At 41.0% G+C, this 23,746-nt stretch overlaps 2 long non-coding RNA genes across 2 annotated transcripts in view; both read right to left on the reverse strand.

Moving 5' to 3' along the window:
- Positions 1 to 23,746, reverse strand: part of LOC113620875 (uncharacterized) — a 465,861-nt gene that overhangs the window by 20,810 nt on the left and 421,305 nt on the right. The gene's annotated exons all lie outside the window — the stretch shown is intronic.
- LOC113620876 (uncharacterized) overlaps positions 5,186 to 23,746 on the reverse strand; it is a 37,963-nt gene continuing 19,402 nt past the window's right edge. The window contains exons 2-3 of the long non-coding RNA XR_003432962.1: positions 13,239 to 13,335; positions 5,186 to 5,956 (exon numbers count right to left, since the gene is read on the reverse strand). This is a non-coding gene — a long non-coding RNA (uncharacterized LOC113620876). The remainder of the gene's footprint in view (positions 5,957 to 13,238; positions 13,336 to 23,746) is intronic.

The following is a 23,746-nucleotide window of genomic DNA, read 5'->3' on the forward strand; positions in this document are numbered from 1 at the left end:
TTCCTATTACCATTTTCTTAATTGTTTTGGGTTTGTTATTGTAGGTCATTTCCTTCTCTTATGTTTCCTGCCTAGAGAAGTGCTTTTAGCATTTGTTGTAAAGCTGGTTTCGTTGTACTGAATTCTCTTAGCTTTTGCTTTTCTGTAAAGGTTTTAATTTCTCCGCTGAATCTGAATGAGATCCTTGCTGGGCAGAGTAATCTCGGTTGTAGGTTTTTCCCTTTCATCACTTTAAATATGTCCTGCCACTCCCTTCTGGCTTGCAGAGTTTCTGCTGAATGATCAGCTGTTAACGTTATGGGGATTCCCTTGTATGTTATTTGTTGCTTTTCCCTTGCTGCTTTTAATATTTTTTCTTTGTTTTTAATTTTTTGTAGTTTGATTAATATGTGTCTTCGTGTGTTTCTCCTTGGATTTATCCTGTATGGGATTCTCTGCAAGTCCTGGACTTGATTCACTCTTTCCTTTCCCATATTAGGGAAGTTTTCAAATTTAACCTCTTCAAATATTTTCTCAGTCCCTTTGTTTTGCTCTTCTTTTTCTGGGACCCCTATAATTCGAATGTTGGTGCGTTTAATGTTGTCTCAGAGGTTTCTGAGACTGTCCTCAGTTCTTTTCAGTCTTTTTTCTTTATTCTGCTCTGTGGTAGTTATTTCCACTATTTTACCTCCTAGGTCACTTATCCGTGCTTCTGCCTCAGTTGTTCTGCTATTGATTCCTTCTAGAGAATTTTTAATTTCATTTATTGTGTTGTTCATCATTGTTTGTTTGCTCTTTCGTTCTCTAGGTCCTTGTTAAATGTTTCTTGTATTTTCTCCATTCTATTTCCAAGATTTGGGATCATCTTTACTATCATTACTCTGAATTCTTTTTCAGGTAGACTGCCTATTTCCTCTTCATTTGTTTGGCCTGGTGGGTTTTTACTTTGCTCCTTCATCTGCTGCATATTTCTCTGTCTTCTCATTTTGCTTAACTTTCTGTGTTTAGGGTCTCCTTTTCACAGGCTGCGGTTTCACAGTTCCTGTTGTTTTTGGTGTGTGCCCCCAGTGGGTAAGTTTGGTTCAGTAGGTTGTGTAGGCTTCCTGGTGGAGGGGAATGGTGCCTGTGTTCTGGTGGATGAGGCTGGATCTTGTGTTTCTGGTGGGCAGGACCACGTCCGGTGGTGTGTTTTGGGGTGTCTGTGAACTTATTATGATTTTAGCAGCCTCTCTGCTAATGGGTGGGGTTGTTTTCCTGTCTTGCTAGTTGCTTGGCATGGCGTGTCCAGCGCTGGAGCTTGCTGGTCGTTGAGTGGAGCTGGGTCTTAGCGTTGAGATGGAGATCTCTGGGAGATCTCTCACCGACTGATATTACATGGGGCCAGGAGTTCTCTGGTGGTCCAATGTCCTGAACTCAGCTCTCTCACCTCAGAGGCTTAGGCCTGACACCTGGCCGGAGCACCGAGACCCTGTCACTACACGGCTCAGAAGAAAAGGTAGGGAAAAAAAAGAAAGGAAGAAACATAAAATAAAATTTAAAAGTTATTAAAATAAAAAAAATTTAATAATATTATTAAAATTTTTAAAAAAAGAAAAACCAAGAAGAGAGCAACAAAACCAATAAACAAATCCACCAATGATAACAAGCGCTAAAAACTAAACCAAGATAAACACAAAAATCAGAAATTGGTCATTCGCATACAGCAAACCCCATGTCTACGGTTGCTCCCAAAATTCACTGCCTCAGTTCGAGGATGATTCGTTGTCTATTCAGGTATTCCTCAGATGCAGGGTACATCAAATTGACTGTGGAGATTTAATTCACTGCTCCTGAGGCTGCTGGGAGAGATTTCCCTTTCTCTTCTTTGTTCGCACAGCTCCTGGGGTTCAGCTTTGGATTTGGCCCTGCCCCTGCATGTAGGTCACCTGAGGGCATCTGTTCTTCACTCAGAGAGGACGGAGTTAAAGGAGCAGCTGATTAGGGGGCTCTGGCTCACTCAGGCTGGGGGGAGGGAGGGTTACATAATGCGGGGTGAGCCTGTGGCGGCAGAGGCCAATGTGACATTGCAACAGCCTGAAGCGCGCTGTGTGTTCTCCTGGGGAAGTTGTCCCTGGACCACGGGACCCTGGCAGTGGCAGGCTGCACAGGCACCCAGGAGGGGAGGTGTGGAGAGTGACCTGTGCTTGCACACAGGCTTCTTGGTGGCTTCAGCAGCAGCCTTAGCATTTCATGCCCATCCCTGGTGTCCACGCTGATAGCCACAGCTCGCGTCTGTCTCTGGAGCTCGTTTAGGCAGTGCTCTGAATCCCCTCTCGTCGCACACCCCAGAACAATGTTCTCTTGCCTCTTAGGCAGTTCCAGACTTTATCCCGGACTCCCTCCCATCTAGCTGTGGCGCATTAGCCCCCTTCAGACTGTGTTCCTACAGGCAACCCAGTCCTCCCCCTGGGGTCTGATCTCCGAAGCCCAAGCCTCAGCTCCCAGCCCCCAACTGCCCCCGCGGGTGAGCAGACAAACCTCTCGGGCTGGTGAGTGCTGGTCAGCACCAATCCTCTGTGCGTGAATCTCTCCACTTTGCCCTCCGCACCCCTGTGGCTGCGCTCTCCTCCGTGGCTCCAAAGCTTCCCCCCCTCCGCCACCCACAGTCTCCGCCCGCAAAGGGGCTTCCTCGTGTGTGGAAACCTTTCCTCCGTCACGGCTCCCTCCCACTGGTGCAGGTCCTGTCCCCATTCTTTTTCTCTGTTTTTTCTTTTGCCCTACCCAGGTATGTGGGGAGTTTCTTGCCTTTTGGGAGGTCTGAGGTCTTCTGCCAGCGTTCGGTAGGTGTTCTGTAGGGGTTGTTCCACATGTAGATGTATTTCTGATGTATTTGTGGAGAGGAAGGTGATCTCCACGTCTTACTCCTCCTCCATCTTGAAGATCTCCCCCCACCCCCTGGAAAGTCAAATTTTTCAGGTAAGAAGTCACTGTCAATCCAGGCTAACAGTGATTTGAAATGTTATGGACTGTAAAAGATGTTAAAATGTGAGAAAAAAAATAAAGAAATAAATAAAAAGTGCCCTAGACTCTATGAAATAATATAGTTATTTCATGTTTCTAGCAATTGGCCCGAAGGAACCATGGACTTCCCCTGGTGCCCCAGGAAATTGACTTGGATCAGAACTTAGATGGGTTACCCTGGGATCAGAGCTTACATTGCTCTGTCTTACTCTTATCCAAAGTACTGGCCCTGCCCAGAAGAGGTCCTGAAAGGAGAACAGGGAGTTTTATCAGGCTTGGCTCAATGATCAGGGTGATGGAGGCTTCAGGCCATAATTGTTCCAGTCCAGCAGAATTCTTCTTAGGGCAGATGGCAAGCTGTGTTACTGGGCTCACTGCAGAGACCAAATCACACTCTTCTTCCAAGTTAATAAAATAAGGACTAAAATAGTCCAGTGGGTTTAGTAACTACATTACTGCTTTTCTTTCCAAGAACAATTCTGATGGAATCGAGAAGAAAAATTGCATTGAGCTGAAGTTGGAAAGGAGGTGAATAAACAGGCAGTATGTGAAAATGATACTTATGATAAGCTCAGTTCTAAATGAAAGGACAGATATTTTGATCCTCAAATGTGGTGTCTGCCCATTTTATCTATTATGGAAGGTCAAAATAATACATTCCTGGAAAACCTTTTGGGGGTTTCACTGGTGAGGGAACCTAGTTTAAAATCAGTAGTTAGGGCTTCCCTGGTGGCGCAGTGGTTGAGAGTCCGCCTGCCGATGCAGGGGACGCGGGTTCGTGCCCCGGCCAGGGAGGATCCCACATGCCGCGGAGCGGCTGGGCCCGTGAGCCATGGCCGCTGAGCCTGCGTGTCCGGAGCCTGTGCTCCGCAATGGAAGAGGCCACAACAGTGAGAGGCCCGTGTAATGCAAAAAAAAAAAAAAAAAAAAAAAAAAATCAGTAGTTATATAGAACCAAAAGCTCTTGAAATGAAAGATTTCTTCATGCACTTGCTTCCAGATGTGTTAGATTAGACCACTGAAGAGACATAATACATTTTTGCATATTAAATGACTTTTATCTTTTTGATCCAGTGTGAAAGAATTTTTAAATTCGACTTGCTTTACTCCACTGACTAGCGCACATTTATATCTTTCTGTCTAGTATGTATTCTAGTTGACACCAAAGTGCTCTTCTTTAAAAACTTCCCACAACCATATTATCAGCTGCTGATGGCCTCCTCCACCCTCACATCATTATTCTAAACTAGTGAGGTCTTGCTGTCTAGGTAGTAGTTATGTTTAGAGATACATGGAATAGTTCTTAAAGTTCTGTTCATGATTTCCAAACTTGAAGAATAAAATGTAAAATTGGCATTGCCTCTGCTATCGAGGTTGTCCAGAGAAAGATCCAACTTTCTTACTCTCCAAGGAGAAGTAAAGCCACACAGATATGTTAACAGTCCAATGGTTCAGATTCTTTTTGCTTAGAAGATACATATTATTCTAGCTTCATCAGTCTAGCCAAAGAGATGTTTTGATGTATTCTCTTTATGCAGCTTAACTCCCTAAGTGAAATGGAGCTAGTGGAGCCAACAGTAAGATGTCTTAGGAGAAAACTGACCAATGAGAAAGATCATCTCTGCCCTTCTGACTTAACAGTCTTGATGAAAAGGACGTTTAAAAACTAGGGCTGCTTTTATTCCCTGGGGATCAGTGAGAGATCAGAGCCTCATTTAGGGGTGGGAATGCTGTGGTGTGGATCTTGCTAGACTACCTGATACTCTGAGACCAAAGTTAACAACTCATGACTTCTGCAAGAACATGGCAAGCAACTAAAAATGGGAACATAGCAGCAGCCGGATCTTCAGCCAAGTAGCGTTATTTGTATCATATCTAATGCCATCTACGTCCTTTCTGATAAACAGCATCCAGGTTGTAAGAACTTGTACCTTTAGGCCAAAAATAAGAGGAAGGAATGAGCTAATGGGTGCCAAGTCTATATTTTCCTTTCGGTCTATTGCCTTTAAATCAGTAGGCTGGCCTTCCCTGGTGGCGCAGTGGTTGAGAGTCCGCCTGCCGATGGAGGGGACACGGGTTCGTGCCCTGGTCCGGGAAGATCCCTCATGCCGCGGAGCGGCTGGGCCCATGAGCCATGGCCGCTGAGCCTGCGCGTCCGGAGCCTGTGCTCCGCAACGGCAGGGGCCACAGCAATGAGAGGCCCGCGTACCACAAAAAAAAAAAAAAAAAATCAGTAGGCTTATTTTCCTTCTGCTAAATATTTTGTGCTTATGAATGCTGAATTTGAAACAGGCAGCTGGACTATTCCAACTAGCCTAGAAGATAATTTGCAAAAATGGAACTTTTAGACACTGTGGAGGTTCATTAGCCTGGCTGGTAGGCCCCATGTTTGGATGTTCTGTGAGTTCCTTACTCTATTTGTTTCCTATCGCTGCTATAAAAAATTACCACATTCTTATTGGCTTAAAATAACAGAAATTTATTATCTCACAGTTCTGAAGGCCAAAAGCCCTAAATCAGTATCACTGGGCCAAAATCAAGGTGTCATCAGGATCACACTCCCTCCAGAGACTCTAGGGAAAAATTCATTCCTTGCCTCTTCCAGTTTCTGGTGGCTGCTGGCATTCTTTGGCTTGCAGCCACATCACTCCAATCTTCAAGGCCAGTATCTTGAAATCCTTCTGCTCCACCTCCACACCAGCTTCTCCTCTGTGTGTGTCAAGTTTTCCACTGCCTTCCTCATATAAGGATACATGTGATTGCATTTAGGGCCTAACTGGAAAATCCAGGCTATCTCCCCATCTCAAGATTCTTAACTTAATCACATGCATAAAGACCCTTTTTTGAGCCCAGTAAGATAACAGTCACAGGCTCTAGGGGTTAGGATGTAGAGGGCCCATTTTTCAGCCTACCACACTCACTGCTTACCTATCATTGAACACATACAAAGTCACATAGATAGAGGCAGAGATCCAACCTGAAAGCAAATGACAAATTATCAGTTTACTCTTCTTCAAACTTTGCTATATTCAGTTATCAGGAAAATTCACTTGCGAAGAACTGTTTATTCAAACAATGCTAGATGAATAAGATGCCTAGAAAAACAAAACAAAAAACCTCTTTGGCTCACCACTTTGCATCATGCCTTAGGAAGAGCTTAATAAGGAAATGAGAGAGAAAACGGAGAACTAAAATCTCTCTACATCCTCTGATTGTGCTACATCTACCCTCAGTTTTTGTCAACTGACGCAGGTGTGTGAGGAGAGGAGAAAGAATGGAGTTGTCCACCCTTGGAATTCAATATATCCTTAAAATCCTTATAGAAACTCTGTGACAATGTGAAAGCCATTTGCTTTTGTATTGGAAGAGGACATGCTTCCCTGGGGTAATAAAACTCGATTCAATTCCCGACCCTAGGGAAGATATAGACTTGGATTCAGAGTTAAACCATTCAGAATTTAAATACATCAAATTCCTAATATCTTAAAAAGTCATGTTGGTGAGTCATCCAGGCAAGATGGTGTGGTGGATGAGATTAGGGGTGGGTATATATCAAGAGCAAAAACAAGATCTGAGAGCCTGCAACTCTAGAAGAGCCCAAAGTGACGCTGAACTTCAAAAACAGGAGAAAAACTGCCAGTGAAGCCTTCCAAAGGAAACTTTTGCTTTTTGTTTCCACCTTTTATTTCCACTATTTTCTCTCTTCCATTAAATATTTTCTAGCCCTATAATAAATGTGATGTTCTGAGTGGATAAGAGTAAGAGGCATTCTGGGATTTAGACCAGAAATCACCCAACAGGTGAAGGCACACACGCGCGCGTGCGCACACACACACACACACACACACACACACACACACAGAGCTATCCTCACACAGAAGGCTGTATGAAGACACCCGTGTACGATGTGGAGGGTAAAGTGACTCTGGAAGCTAAATTGTACCGACGGTTTCTAATCCCAGCTCACCAGGGATTTATATTATACAATAAGGAAATGACTTGTTGGATAACTTCCAGAGTTTGTCTTAAAATTTAATTGCAGCCTATCTAACACTTTTATAAAACATATACATTTTACTTAGGTTTCTTAGTCAAAATATTCCTCTAACTTTTTTTTTAGTAAGTGACAAAAGTGTTCTAGCTGTAATTAATGGAGTACAAAAATATTGCGGAAACATGCCTTAAGGCTTAAACTATAATTCTATTACTAATATATTCCCTTGGCTTGCCTTTTGAACTCTGCTGCCTCTTGCCTTGCAGCTGTGTTTAATGAGTGGAGAGATTATTCAAATGAGCCCACAGCAGAGCATTATTTCTGAGGTGCTCGCCATCTTGAACAGGCATCCTCTCTCACAACCAGGCGGTCAGAGCAGACCATCCATTCCTCTTTAGTTACCTGGCCATGTATGTGGTAATATAATTCCACAGACATCCAATCACATCCCTAGATTTGGAAAGAAGCTACTAATGATACTGTGACCAAACAAAAGGACAGCAGAAACAGCCTTCAAGGTGACAAATGAGAAGATACCTGCACCAGCCTCTACCCGGCTTCAGCTTTCAATTTGTCACTGCCTGTCAGTGATGGAGACTGTCAGTGTCTAATAATGAAAACATGCAGCCATACAAAATAGTCTCTTTAAAAAGCACTGTTTGCAGGCATATGGCCTTTGCCCCAACTTATATTGAAACGCAACCCATTATAAATGGGCAGGCCAATGTTTAATGATTTTTAGGATGTTAAAATGAGTTTCTACTCATGTAAGATTTAAAAGTAAGTATAACTCTCTAGGGGAGAAACCCCTGAGACGATTACAAAGTTGCCAAGAAAATTTAATAAGAACTAATTTTAAACTGATAAACATTCAATCCAATATGGTGAGATTAAGCAATAAGAATTCTTCCTGGGAATTTACAGAGAGATAAGCATCTCATGAATAAGTAAATTCTGAAACAGGAGGCTACAGGGTGTTTATTGATTTTGAAATCATTTGTTTGAGAAATTGCCCTTGAGGAAAAGACTATTATGTCTGATAATATAATAGTTATATTCAGAGACAACCCACTTCTTTGGCTGATGGCAGAATATAAAGATTACCCACCCAATACAAAATTTATAAGCAAAAATTTAAATTGCAAAACCCGGTTACTCATTATTATAATCTTCCATTTCCTAATTTCTAGAAGTTAATTTTCGCATGTAATACAAAAGTCAAAAATAAGTAAAAGCTAAATAACTGAAATCCTCGATTCACAAATAGTTTTGCTACAACTGGAATTGGGGAGTTTTTTTTGGAAAAAAAGGCTCTCTCCATGGACATCCTAAATTCCATACCCATTAATCCCAATTCCTTACACCATCTGTATCTACCTGTGCAACTCGGGATAATTCGATTAAAATTTGGAGAAGCTTCTGAATCACTTCAAAATTTTAAAAACAAAATGTTCTTTCAATTTATCATTCTCATGAAAGAAAAAACTGCAATCATTTTTAACAATGGTTGGAAACATAAATGGTGTTTTGTAAATTCTGAGTTAGTCAGAAAATTCCAATACAATGCTCTGTGTTTTCTAACAATTAAAAAAATTATTTTTTTCTAAACACTTCCCCTGAAGAAAGTTGCCACATTTCTTAACTGTCATCCAACATAAAGTGAGGTAATAGAATCCAATTTAGTTGCCAATGACTCAGTTTCTATAACAATACCATCTTCCATGATGAATCATTATTGGGTTCCACAAAAGTGGTAAAATGCCTATCCTCTCCTCCCTACCTCTAGTTTCTGAAAACGAAAGAGCAAACTCTCTCTCTCTCTGTCCTCTCAATTTCATCCCTTCTTATCCCTTCTAGAACTTCACTACATCAATTGTGCCCTCTTCTATGTCTATTCTGTTGCCTCTTCTGTTGGCTATTTCCTCTTAGCCTACTAACATGCTCAAGTGATCTTACTTCACTAAAAATTAAGATCGTCCTCTCTCAAGTTACCAGCTCATATTCAGCCATATTCTTGAGTAACTACACACTGGTCTCCACACTGTCACTCCACACACTGCTTCATCCTTTGATCCATTTTCCACCAGCATGCTGAAACGTCTCCTAAACCTCCCCTGTGTTCAACTGCTTCAGGTTCTCTTAAAGTCACTCCCTTAATCCCTCTCTCTGCCTTCCATGACCCTGCATTCTCCTGGCTCTCCTGGCTCTAGCAGGCCTTCCTGCTAGCCTCTGAGCCTGAAATACCATCCTACTTTTCCTCCTAAAGAAACACTACAAATCCTTCAAGGTCAACATAAAACACCACATTGTCTGTGGAATCTTCCCTGACTCTGTCCAAAAGAAGGAATCATCCACACCTTGTACATACCTCTTTAAAGCTCTTATCACATGAAACGGAACTTCCATTCATTAAGTCACCAAACATTACTGAGCATCTTCTTGGTGCCAGGTACTCTTCCAGGCACTTGGGACATCTCAATGAGCAAAACCAAGGTCCCTGCCTTTAAGAAGCTGCAGTCCAGTGGGAATAATTGTGACACATAAGAGTATTATGTAGGAAAAAAAAGAATATTATGTAGTATATTAGAAGGTTATATGCCCTACAAAAAAAAAAACAAGAGTGCATCATGGAAGGATTGCAACAGTGGAGAAAGACCGCAGTTGTATGACAAAATATGATGTTTGCATGTTTGTCTCCCCTACTGGATTGTGATCTTCTTGAAGGCAGAAATCATGCCTTATTCATTTTTGCACGTCCAGAGATTAGCCCAGTGCCTGGTACATGGTAGATTGTCATTTATTCATCTGTTCCTTCAATAAACATCTATTGAGGAGTAACTACCCCCCAGGACCATGCTAGGCACTATGAATAATAATAACAGCAACACTTATTGACTGTTTATTCTGTACCAGCTACTTCCATTTCATATATGAAGAAGCAAAATCTCAGGGAGGTTAAAAATCTTATTAGTCCAAGGTCACAATGTTAACAAATGGCTGAGCCATAGTTTGAATCCAGCCAGTCTGACTCCAAAGCCTGTAATCTAAGCTACGTTACGCTGCCTCTATAGAACCTATCCTCAAGCTGTGTAAAACTAGCAGATAGGACAAATATTAACAAACTGTTCCAGAGGGACCAACCATCCTGGTTTGCCCAGGACTATCCTAGTTTCAGTACTAGAAATCCTGCATCCCAGGAAACGACTCCATCTCACGCAAACTGGAATAGTTGTTCAATCTAAATCTCTGCTCAGATTTTGCTTTCTCCATTAGACCTACTGACCTTTTAATCTACCCTCCTGCACCACACCCATATCCTGAACTACTTTTTCCTACCATACTTACTATCTTATAACAAACTATATAATTTGCTTATTTGTTACGTTCAGTGTTTCTTGCCCATCTATCAATTAGAGTGTAACGCAAGCACCCAGAACAGTACCTAACACTCTATAAAGAGCTGCTTTCTAGCACTCAAGAATGAGTGACCCAGCATGGCAAGTGCCCTTAAGGAAATATGCCTCTCATTTTATGGAGTCAACAAGGAAGGTCGGAGACACCTTCCTGAAGGAACTGTGGCTAACTCAACAACTGAGCAGCAGATTGACTAGCTGACAAGGAGGAGCCCAAGGGTATGGGAAAAATATTCTGAACAGAGGGCATGACAATCACAAAGACCCAACTGGCATGGTGCTGTAAGTATGTATGTATGGGATGTGGGGTGCTTAGGAGAAGTTTGGAGTTGCTGGGATACAAGGAGCGAGGCAGGAATTGGCCAGATATAAGGATGAAGAAACAAGCATAAAATATATTTGGGTTTCCATCTGTCTTTAGCATAAAGTCCAAGCTCTCAACATACAAAGTCCTTTACTATCCCAACTTCTAAGCTCCCATGACTGCTTCATGTATCCATTCCAGTCAAGCTGGACATTCTCTGTTCATACTCTAGACTGTCAAACCTTCTATGTCTTTACAGAGAAATACCTCTATTTTAAATGCTTTTCCCCTCCAGCTTCTCAGGCAATCTCCTTCAAGGTACAATTCAAAACCACCTTTTCTATGAACACCCAATGGCCCTATGAAAGCAATAGTCCTTTCTCTCTTAATGCTCAGAACCATTAATCTGCACCTCCAACTCTTGCCTGCTTTCTTCTCTCTGTAAGGTTACCTTTGTGCAGCATGTTCACGCCCCCTATCTACCTCTAACCTCATCTCTGACTCTTACCTCCTCTGAGGACTTTGGCTTCTTTCTGCTCCATGCAGTTGCTAGCTCCTACCTCAAGACTTTGGCACTGGTGTTCCTTCTGCCCGGGATTCAATCCCTCAAGATCTTCATTTGACTGTTTTTTTCACATCATTCAGGCCTGCTGCTCAGAGAAGCATCCCAGAACTCTCCCCCTGTCCCAGCCACTTTCTATCATATTACCTCTGTATTCACTTCTTTATAGAGCTCACCAGTACTTTTTTTTTTTTGGCCATGCAGTGAAGCTTATGGGATATTAGTTCTCTGACCAGGGATTGAACCCCAGCCCTGGCAGTGAAAGCGCCAAATTCTAACCACTGGACCACCAGGGGATTCCCTCATCAGTACCTATTTTTAAAATGTGTTTACTGGAATGCAAGCTCAATGAGAGCAGAGACCTTGTCTGTCTTGGATTCGGCTGACTCCCCAGTGCTTGTAACACATAATAGGATCAATATGTGTGGAAAGAATGACAACCTCATGGCCTCTATTAACTTACCAGCTAATTTGAGAACATAGAAATTCCTTTATGTCTTTGAACCCCCAAGACATAAAGGTGCATAGTCTTTTTCCTAATGGATAGTAGTCATTCAAATACTTACTGAATGACTGAACAAGATTTCTCTAGATATATTCTAATGATAAAAACCCTACAAACCAATGGCTTTTAAACTTTGCTGCCCATTAGAATCACCTGGAGAGCCTTTTAGAAATGCCAGTGCCCTGGTCCCACCCTCTGATACTCTAATTCAATTGGTTTGGGAAGGGGTTTGGGCATCAACATTTTTTTAAAGCTCCTCATATGATTCTAATGGACAGCCAACGTTGAGAACTGCTCTAAACCCTGCAAAAGAATGCTAAGTCCAAATAAAATGTTGAATTCCAAACAAACTTTAGGACATGGCCATTGATTTCTTGAATTGCTCTTCATGAGGAATTGTGAGCAACTGCCTGCTGAAAGAGAACACTTCGAAGAAAAAAGAAAAAAAGACTTCGGCGCCATACACTGAAGGAGGTGGCCTTTCAAAGCAAACACTTCTTAGACCCATCTACTGTTCACAACTTCTTTGGAAAATTCATTGGCAATAGCACATGCAGGACCCCACAATCAGACTAGGAAAATACTGTGTCATAAAGGCATTTAGAATCATTCTTGAAGTTATTTGGCGGCTTTATGCAAAAGGGTGGATTATACCTCCTTATCAAGGTATTAATATGAATGTATAAGCCCATTGTGCTCAGGATTCAATAGACCTGCAATGATTTAGGCAGAGAGTGTGTTTGTGAAGCAGAAGAAAGCCTGCCTAATTAGGAAACAAGGAACGGGAAAATAAATAAAGGGGTTGAACAAAGTCATCTCTGGCTCTAATTTGCCTGGAGACATCCTAACACTTGCTGCAGAATAAATCGAATTTTTGCTGTATACATTCAATATTTGTTAATAAGCTGCCAGCTAGCAGGGTTTTTTTTTTTTTCCCTGTTTTTCCTGTACATGCAGGGAATGGTGTGCATATTGTCAGGCTGGGACATGCAATGAGCCACATGGAGGCAACTCCCAGGCTATGGAGGGACAGCTTGGGCCAGGAGGGGACTGTCCCCAACTTGCAAAAACAGGGGATGGGGAACACAGGTGAGATCCATGGGTTTCACATACTGTCTTGGGAGGAAAATATGATTTTTAGAGGCAATTTGACAAGGAATTTCTATCCTGCTAGTCTGGGTTAGCGTTTCTGAATGTGATAAATAACAGGGCTCTTGGACAGCTCATTTTTTCTTTATTTTGATACCCTTACAGCAGTAATCATGCCTCTTGTCAAGTGTTATAAAGATAAAGACAAATGTTCCCTATTGCTATTCTGTCAATGCAGCTCAACCCAAGCCAAAGAAAGGCACCCCTGCCAGATGTGTGGAATGTACCATTTGTCTTGTCTCTGTCACAGACTGAGGCCCATCCTATCACAACAGGATCCTCAGGTCAGAAAAATTGAAATCCACTGCAGACAGTGTTGAGGTTTGCTTTACCTGATCTAGAATCCAACACCCCATGCATGTTCCCTCCATGCTGACACCGAGATCTATCTTCCTTTTCTGGGTCTATTGATTAGACCGTGCAACACATCTGTAAGGTCAAATAAGCAAAACAATCGCTTTGTCAAATAAGATGGGCTTTGGCATCAGTGATTTTTTTTTTTTAATCAGAAAGATTCTGCACAGTTGTCATTTATTGATGGTAGCAATATTTGAAAAACATGAAATGATTTCCAGAGATGTGGTTCAGGAACCCGTCTGAAAAATTGTGTATGCCAAAACAGATGGAGTTTGGCTTAATTGTTGAAATAAATTGCCATATGGAACAAAACACAGCTGATTACTGCATTAACACTAATGTTAATATGCTTCATTATTCTATTGTCATTGTAGCTACAGTTGTCACCAGACTTTAATCAACGTTTATAAGGGAATTCAAAGTGTGAAATTTGGGGCCCAAAGGAGATTTCAGACATCATCTAGTTATTTTACAGATGAGGAAACTGAGGCTTACAGAGGATGAATGATTTGTATTAAGGCATATACCCTACATCCTGAAAATGAAAGGTATTTTTAAAATGTAGGCCACATTTGGGCAAGTTATTCATAAACAACAAGGCCATTATAACTCAAAATAAAAAACAACACTACTGCAAATGAGCATGACAGGAGATTTTGTGCAATTAGACAAAACAGACAGGACTACCTAATTTGACACAATTTCTTCTTCATGCTTAGCTTCTCTTAGTTAACACCCAAGATATTATATATGTTCTCTTCTGGAACTTTTGCAGTGATTTCTCGCTTAGTATCTTCTTCCCAGGATATTCTCAATATAAAATAAAAATCATTGTGGATGATAGGAGGAAAACACAAATAAACCACAGGAGATGTTGGGGAATAGAAAATGGGATATGAGAATAAAGAGATATCTCCCATTTCCAGTTGTGGTGAGTGAAGTGTTTTCCTTAGTTTTTCTCATAACTGTTGATCCTTCCCTGGTCCCCTTTTCTCTGTAAAGTTGGAAATGAATGGGAATTGATCTGAAAAGCTATTTCAAAAGTTATTACAGGATTGTCAGTAATCCTCTAAACCTAACTTTCGTCCCTACTGCCACCCCTACACCCGACACACAAAACCCTTTGAAAAGCTAGTGTTGGAAGTCTGAAGTGAGAAAACAGTAAGCCAGTAGCCATCCCCTACCCCCGCCCCAGCTCAAGGTCAGTGACCCAGAAACAAGTGAGAGGAGGCTCCAAACTCTGTGAAAGAAATTGTACAGTTGTGTTGAATGGATGCTTCGTTTCATGATTTGTGTTTCATCCTACTGCGGCAAACTTTTAAGAGATGTCCAAATCCTTTCATTTTCTCTGGATACCACCCCTGACAGAGTCCTCTGTTACAGTTCTCGTCACCTTTAATTTCCCTTTTATGTTAATTTTTTTCTATCTTTCCCTTCTCATTTGTTAGCTCCCGACCAGAAAAAAAAAAAAAGCAATTACCTGTGCAACTTTCTGCCTAATACACAATAGGAGCTCAGTCACTGTTATTGAATAAGTGCATGAATCTAGCATTTACTGAGCTCCTGAGTTCTAAGTACTGTATTAGGCAGTGTGTGTTTATGTGTTTGGGTCTGCAATGTTAAGCATGAGTTAGGGTAAAAGTCAAGCTGCTATAATAAAGAGACCTGAAAATATAGTGGCATACTTAACATGGGAGTTTATTTTTCTCTCACGTAACACACCAGCGGTAGGCAAGTGGTTCAGGATGGGTAACTAGATCTGATTTGCAAAGTCATTCTGGGACCTGAGCTGTGGGTTATCTCTGCTACCCTTAACATGTGGCTTCCATCTCTGGGTCTAAGGTGACTCAATATGCCAGCCTGAGAAAACGAGGAGGGGAAAATGAGAGGAAGGAAGAGAGAGTGAAGAACAAGCAGCTTCCTAACCACACATTTCTCCCACTCACAGCCCACTGGACAAAACTTCGTCACGTGACCACACCTTAGCCACAAGAGAAGCTGGGAAATTTAGTCTAAGCTGGACAGCTGTGTGCCCAGATAAAACTCAAATATGAGGAGGTAGAGGAAGTGGGGAGGTCTATTAATAAAGAAAAAGAAAAAAGTGGATGTTGGGGGACTAGCTGTCTACAACACTGTGATAAAAGAAATATATATCTATATTACTCAGATGATCAAAAGACATTTCTCTGATGTATTTGATCTTTGTCCATGGTTCCTGGCTCACAGCTCCCAAAAGCCTTGGAATTTCCTGAGCTATAAGAGCAATGGGAGTATCTTTGGTCTCTTGTCCTCTTCCTAAAATCACTTCAGAGCCATAAAGGTGAAATGGGTGTCTTGTTGTTCATAACAAGCCCCTTTTCACCACAACTGGGTTTATGTTAACAAGGTGACTTTTACAAAGCACCTAAAGATGGGGGCTGGTTGCCAGGGGAACCAACCTTAGATAAAGGGGTGGAACTTTCTGTCCCACCCCCTCTAATTTCTGGGGACAGGAAAGGAGCTGGAGATTGAATCAACTACCAATGGGCAATGATTTAATCAATCACGTCTATGTAATGAAGCCTCCGTGAAAACTCAAAAGCAAGCAGTTCAGAAAGCTTCCACGTTGGTGAATCAGAACATTCCACATGCCACTATGCCGAGCCCAAACTCCGCGGGAGGCAACTCCTTTGTTTGGTACCTCGCCCTAAGTATCTCTTCATTTGGCTATTGATTTGTATCCTTTAATATCCTTTGTAATAATCTGGTCATCTAGTGAGTGAATGGGTTTCCTGAGTTCTGCAAACCACTCGAACAAATTTATTGAACCCATGGATGAAGTCATGAGAACTTCTGGTTTATAGCCAGTTGGTCAGAAGTACAAGTAACAACCTGGATTTGCAAGTGGCATCTGAGGTGGAGGACAGTCCTGTGGGACTGAGCCCTTAATCTGTGGAATTTGATGCTGTCTCCAAGTAGTGGTGTCAGAATTCAGTTGAATTGTAGGACACCCAGCTGGTGTCAGAGAATTGTTTGGTGGTGTGGGGGGAAACTACCCCCCTGCCATACGTTGGCACTCATGATCAGAAGCCTTATGTCTCTACCACAGTGTGTGTTTTGGAGAAAAGAGAAGCAAAAAGAAAATACACTTTGGGGTTCACAGAATATAAACAAATAGGGATATGAGCTATATCAGTTAGATTTTTCTGTCCCAAACTTAGCACTTAAAACATTTATTCGCTCACAGTTCTGTGGATTAGCAATTTGGGTTAGGCTCAGCTGACACCATTCATCTCTGGTCCACATGTTGTTGCTCAGACCCAATCATGTGTCAGTTAGCTGACAATAGCCTCATTGGCATGTCTTGTGGTTGCCTGTCTACTGCCAGCAGCAAAAAAAGTAACTGGTCATATGTTACTCATCATCCAGCAAGTAAGCCTGAGCTTATCCACATAGTAGTAGTAACAGGGTTACCAAGAGCAGCCAGGGAGGGTCCCGTGTGCTATATTTTTGAAGGTTCTACTTGCATCACATGTGCTAATGTCCCACTGGCAGAGCAAGCCCAGATTCAAGTGGTAGAGAAACTGATACCACCTCTTGAGGGCAGCTGCTGCAAAGTCACATCACAAAAGGGCATGTGTATAGAAAGAGGAAGAATTCCGGGCCATTTTTGCAAACAATTTATCAAAAAAGCTAGACTCAAAGGACACAAAAGAAGTATCATGTAACTTTCTGCAAAGCTTTATAAGAGAAGGCATGTGCTAAGATTCTTGGTGAAATTTTGTGAAAGGAATAATTATATATCTGTAGCATCATCAAAAGTCCAATCTAAGCAGAATGAACCATTTCATTCTCTAACTTAAAGAATTAAATAAACTCTTAAAAAAGAGTGTCATAAAAGCATTAGGAAAACAAAAATAACTCACTTTCTGGCTATCAAGAGTCATGCTCCCCAGAAAGAGTATATTTTGAGCTAAGCAAATAAAATTATATTAGCCCTAAAGAAACTTGGAGAGCATTTTACATATTCTCCCATTTTACCTTTCTAATTCAATTCCGTAAGTTTTTATTGCATACCTACTACATGCTAAGCCCTGTGGCAATAATGTAAAGACAAAGAATATTATAAGATTGTGAGTTTGGGTATTATTTTATTTCTTTTTTTCTTGTTAAATCATTAATAAAGTGAATTTGATGAGAGTACTCCTATTTTCTTGGTAGGAGAACTAAGTTCTGAGTGTCTTACAACCCAGTCCAAAAATGGGCAGAAGACTTAAATAGACATTTGTCCAAAGAAGACATACAGATTGCCAACAAACACATGAAAAGATGCTCAGCATCACTAATCATTAGAGAAATGCAAATCAAAATCACAATGAGATATCACGTCACACTGGTCAGAATGGCCATCATCAAAAAATCTACAAACAATAAATGCTGGAGAGGGTGTGGAGAAAAGGGAACCCTCCTGCACTATTGGTGGGAATGTAAATTGATACAGCCACTATGGAGAACAGTATGGAGGTTCCTTAAAAAACTAAAATTGGAACTACCATACGACCCAGCAATCCCACTACTGGGCATATACCCTGAGAAAACCATAATTCAAAAAGAGTCATGTACCACAATGTTCATTGCAGCACTATTTACAATAGCCAGGACATGGAAGCAACATAAATGTCCATCGACAGATGAATGGATAAAGAAGATGTGTTACATATATACAATGGAATATTACTCAGCCATAAAAAGGAATGAAATTGAGTTATTTGTAGTGAGGTGGGTGCACCTAGAGTCTGTCATACAGAGTGAAGTAAGTCAGATAGAGAAAAACAAATACCGTATACTTATGCATATATAGGAATCTAAAAAAAAGGTACTGGGACTTCCCTTGTGGCACAGTGGTTGGAACTCTGCCTGCCAATGCGGGGGACTTGGGTTCAAGCCCTGGTCCGGGAAGACCCACATGCCGTGGAGCAACTAAGCCTGTACGCCACAACTATTGAGCCTGCCAGCTCTAGAGCCCACGAGCCACAACTACTGAGCCTGCGTGCCACAACTATTGAAGACCACGCACCTAGAGCCTACGCTCCACAGCAAGAGAAGCCACCACAATGAGAAGCCCGCGCACTGCAACGAAGAGTAGCCCCCACTCACTGCAACCAGAGAAAGCCCGTGCATGGCAACGAAGACCCAACACAGCCAAACTTAATTAATTAATTAATTAATTTTTAAATGGTACTGATGAACCTAATGGCAGGGCAGGAATAAAGACGCAGGCATAGAGAATGGACTCGAGGACACAGCAGGGGAATGGGAAGCCAGAACGAAGTGAGATAGTAGCATTGACACATATGCACTACCAAATGTAAAATAGGTAGCTAGTGGGAAGCTGCTGCATAGCATAGGGAGATCAGCTTGATGCTTTGTGACGACCTAGAGGAGTGGGATAGGGAGGGTGGGAGGGAGGCTCAAGAGGGAGGGGATATGGGGATATATGTATACATACAGCTGATTCACTTTGTTGTACAGCAGAGACTAACACAACATTGTAAAGCAATTACACTCCAATAAAGATTAAAAAAAAAAAAAAAAGAATGTTTTACTAAAGCTACCCAAGGATACAGTGGCAGAACCCAGGAGAGCATCCAGAGCCGCCTCTGCAGTGTGCTGGGGCACTGTTGACAGGAAGAAGGCAAACGAGACAAAAGAGGACTAGATGGGGACATCTCTTATTTTAGGAATGTTTAGATGTAAAAATAGGATCATGAAGAATTAGATGCAAGTTATAAAATTAACTCTATGTGGTTAGCATACATACTAATAATATGCTTCTAGAAGCTTCCATCTGACTCAGAATAAAATCCAAGTCCTTACTATGTCCTACAAAGGCCTGAAAGACTTAGCTGTTCCTCTGACCTTGTCTCCTAGCATCTCCTCTACCTCTCTCTGCTCCCACTACCTTGCCTTATGGCTGTTCCTCAGAAATACCAAGACATCTCATCTCAGGGCTTTGTACTTCCTGTCCTCTCTGGCTGGACCACTTTTCCTTCCCAGATCTCTGCAAGCCTTCTTCAATTCTTGGCTCAGAGATCACCACACTAAGGAGGCCCTTCCTTACTATAAACAAACTATACGAAACACAACCCTCCCTCTGCCTTTCATTCTCTGCCCCCCTAACATGTTCTCTATTTTTATTCTTAGAGCTTATCATCTCCTGATTCTACATATATTTATTGTCTGTTTCTCCTACTAGAATATAAGCTCTTCAGGACCTGGTCTGTTTTCATTGACTGTTTTATCCTCAGTACCTAGGAGAGTGTCTAGCACACAGTGTTAAGTAAACATTGGTTGAATGAATTTTTCATCACTGATGTACGTGCATAGATATATACCATGTATATACATCTATGCATATATCTATATAATCTACATATATCTATATAATCTACATATATAAACCTATATAACCTATATAATCTACATATATAAACCTACATAATCATACATGTCAATGCAGAATAATTATTAATGAAGCCCAGAACCATACTATAGCAATCTCTTCTCATCAGGGCCTTGCTGTCTCTCTAAAGTCGTTAACTTTATGTTTCTACCTGGTTCTGATCTTCTTTTGTTATTCTGTTTCATCGGTGCTCACTGATTGGTTTCTGATTCACATTTCACACAGATTCATGAACTTCACCTTCTTTTGTCAGACCAGGTATGACTAATTAAAGAGAATCCCAGTGACCTTCAATTGCTTAAAGTGTACTCTTTCAAGTAGAGAGAACATCTGCCTTGCAATGCATAGATGCCACCGATAATAGTTAATTCTATTGCTCTAGATGTTCCCTTTCATATTTGCTATTACATAAACCCAGGCAATGACGAAAGACAATGTCTCCATACAACAGATTCTGCATTACAAAATGCACCCCACAAAATTACTGTTACACAGTATCCACTGCAGATATATAATGAAGAGGTTCAAATGCACCTCTCAATAGTTCGGTATCCTATAAGAAAAGGAAGACTTTCAGATTAATTATTGCTTGGAAGCCTCTCAATTACACAAAAGCTCTTTGTTGTGTGATTGTCTTCTGCTTCTAAAATATCCCCTACCTTAAACAAGTGAGAATAAAAGCTGTCGGCTTCCTAGTTCACTGAGGTCTTGCCATTCAACCCTGTGGTTAGGTACACGTGAGTTACTGAGTACAGCGGGATCACCATAGAAGGAATTCCACAGAACCTGGGTAGGTGGACAGGAGGAACCATAGCTTGGAGAAAAAGGAAGAATGTTCGGGGGGAATTTGCAAGACAGCATCTACTTTCCCAGCTTTCAGTTCTAGCCCTTCTTTTCACCCCCAACCACTTCTCCAATTTAGACCCTCACAATCTCTCACTAGACTATTCTAATGGCCTCTAACTGTCCTCTCTGACTCCAGTTTCTCTCTCCTCTAATTTCTCCTTGACAGAATCACATGTGTCTTTCTCCTAACTCACAAATGGTATCATATCACTTCAACAGCCTTCAATGCTTCCTATTGCCCGTACAGTCAACTCCGTACCCCTTAGCAAAGCACTAAACTTCTTGCTGATCTAATCCCAGACCACTCTCCCAACTTCATCTCCCAGTTCACGCCCTCATTCAGCATCAACACTGCAGCTAAAGAGAGCTGCATATCAGGTACTTTCTGTGTTTTCTCATCTGATTCCTCTTGTTTCTTCCACCAAGAAATCATTCCCTTGAATCCAGCTTAATCCTCCATACCTAGACCACAGTGGACCTAATTCATGAGCCCTTCCCTGGGCCTTTCAGTAGAAATTAATTGCTCCCTCCTCCATGCTCCATCAGACTCTACAATTTCTCCTCTACTGAATATGTATCATACTCCTCCTTGTTATTGGTGTATGCTTTAATCTCCTCACTAAATTATCAGCTCTTTAAGAATGATTTCATCTCCGTATCTCTTCTCGGGCTTTTACTATATGCTAGGCATGGTTTCAAATGCTGCAGGTGTACTAGTAGTTTTTTTAATACTTACAGCAAACCTACGAAGTAATACTTTTATCTCCATTTTATAAATAAGTAGAAAGAGGTACAGACAAGTTAGGTAATTCATCTACCCTCACAAAGGGTATTGGCGCTAGTCAAACTGACCCCAGAGTCCATATACTTAAACACTATAGTATGAATATATTTAAATTTATCCGAACAAAGCATTTAAATAGTTCCAAAGACTGATAGAAAATGCTATAAAAGCAGGTGATAAGAATATTAGGGAGTAACTCAGACTAAAAAAGCCCAGAGAAGTTAAGCTGCTTATCCGAGTTCACACAGTGAGTTACTGGCAGAGACAAAATGAAATCTGGGTCTCTGGAGGCTGGCCTAGTGCTCTTTAAACTAGATCATGGCTGCCATGTGGTCCCTATGGAGTGACTGGTGAGAAAAAAAGAGATGAGAAATGTAAGTGAGTCTCATGTAACTGTAAGAAGTAATAAGGAACTCAGGCAAGGATGGATCTCAAGATACTGTAAGCAAACTCCCTAATAAACACACCTCTAAGGATGAATTTTTTTTAACTCTGAAACTCGAAAAACCTAAATCCATGGACCCAAGTAAAAACATGGGCAAAGTGTGAATGGACAGAACCTAAAATTTAATAGCAAACTCTTTTTTCAGTACTTACCACATGCTGGAGTTGTGTTAACACTTGACCTGATATAATCCTCACAACAGACCTATCATCATTACCATTAGCCTCATTTTAAAGAGACAGGAACAGTCTATGAGAAATTGAGTAAATTTCCTAAGGTCACAGAGAGGGTAAGAGGTAGCACTGGGATGCATATTCCAAACAAATGAATTTTTCAGGTAATAGAAGCTCATTCCTTGAAGCCCTAAAACCATTTTGGATTTCAGCACCCTTATATGCAGTATATACTTTCCTGCCTTCCAAGAAAAAGAACTGCAATATATTTTAATTTTTCACTTGGTTCCCAAAGTCATCAGTATGTGTGTCCCTATGCACCAGCTTCCTTCAAAATGGTTGTAAAGAGGCAATTATCATACAACAATGCCATACTGAGGCAGGTATACCTAGTGTCTGACAATAAATGGTCTCTTAAATACTGTTTTCTTAGTCCCTTTGCCTGCTATTATAGTTTTCCCACTTTTCCTCATCAAAACATGGCAGCTATGATTTCTTGCAGTTATATGCCTTCATCATCCTCACCACTTGCTGCTATGGACTGGGAGACCACATAATGGTCATGTTAGAATTTGGCAAAAATTCAGAGCTGTTAAAATTTGAGCGAGGAGCAGAAATACTGTACCACAAGCAAAGTTCCTGAGCCGAAGTGAAGCCATGTGGTTTCCTTTTACTGGTCAAACCCCTTTCTTTACCTGTATTCCTGATTATGTAAATGCTAAACAAATACTGGGGGCAGGGCTGGGGCTGGAGATGGCAATGTAACATTACCTTGTAAGGGTAGATTTATCAGGGTGAATTTTAAAAAGCACCATTTTTCAAGAAAAAATAATAAAATATTCTAATAGAATCATACTCTAAAAATTCAAATGCTGCTTTTAATCTTTATTAAATATTAGAGAGGTGATATGGTGAGATATAAGAACCTGGACTTTAGATCTGGAAATACTTAAGTTTTACTCTTTCTCCACTCCTTTCTGACAATTGACTTTGGACAAGTTACTTAATTTTCTCTGAGCCTCCATTTTTTATTTTCATATCTTAAATTGTGGATAATGATAAAACTTATAAACTATGTAAAGTACCTGACACATAACAGTTAGCTTTAAAATCCCATATAATAGAGTGGAGATCATATTTTTATTACTTGAACTTAAAATACACTTAGTCTCAAAGTTACTTTCATGGTCTAGAATTTATAACTCATAATAATATTGCAGAAAAGTTAAAGAATTCATGTTGTCATCTCAGAAACTCTGAGGCTAGCAGAGTTTTATCTTCAGAGTTTTTGTATGGCTTAAATTTACCAGTCATCATTTGAGCCAGATGGCTTGAATTCAGTAGTTTCTTGCTAAATATCAGTTGGAAGGATGGATGGATGGAGGGATGGATGGAAAGAAATACCAACGCTTGGACACAAAGTTAGTATTTAAAGAGGATGGATTTTCAGTTGAATACATATGTGTACTTGCTATTTTATCGAGATTGGAAGCATCATTTAATACAAGATTGATTTGGCAATACCTACCTGCACTTGAGCTTTATGTTTGAAGAGACCTCAGAAACATGGGACTGGAAGAAAGAGGAGAGAAACCAGGTAGAGTTAGAATGGTGATGGGGATAGCACAGCATCTGGCCCAGCTACAGAGGCTGGCCCAGGGAAAGGCAGCTGTCTAGACTTAGATTCCAAAGAGTCCAGAAAACTCAGCACAATTCCTGGGTGAGCTGGTCTGACAGAGTGCACATGAATAGCAAATTGAAAAAGGAGGAGAGTAAGAACTCTCGGGAGATGG

This window comes from Aethalodelphis obliquidens, unplaced genomic scaffold (genome assembly GCF_003676395.1).
Source record: "Aethalodelphis obliquidens isolate GAN/ISIS:26980383/991018 unplaced genomic scaffold, ASM367639v1 scaffold8, whole genome shotgun sequence".
Lineage (NCBI taxonomy): Eukaryota > Metazoa > Chordata > Mammalia > Artiodactyla > Delphinidae > Aethalodelphis > Aethalodelphis obliquidens.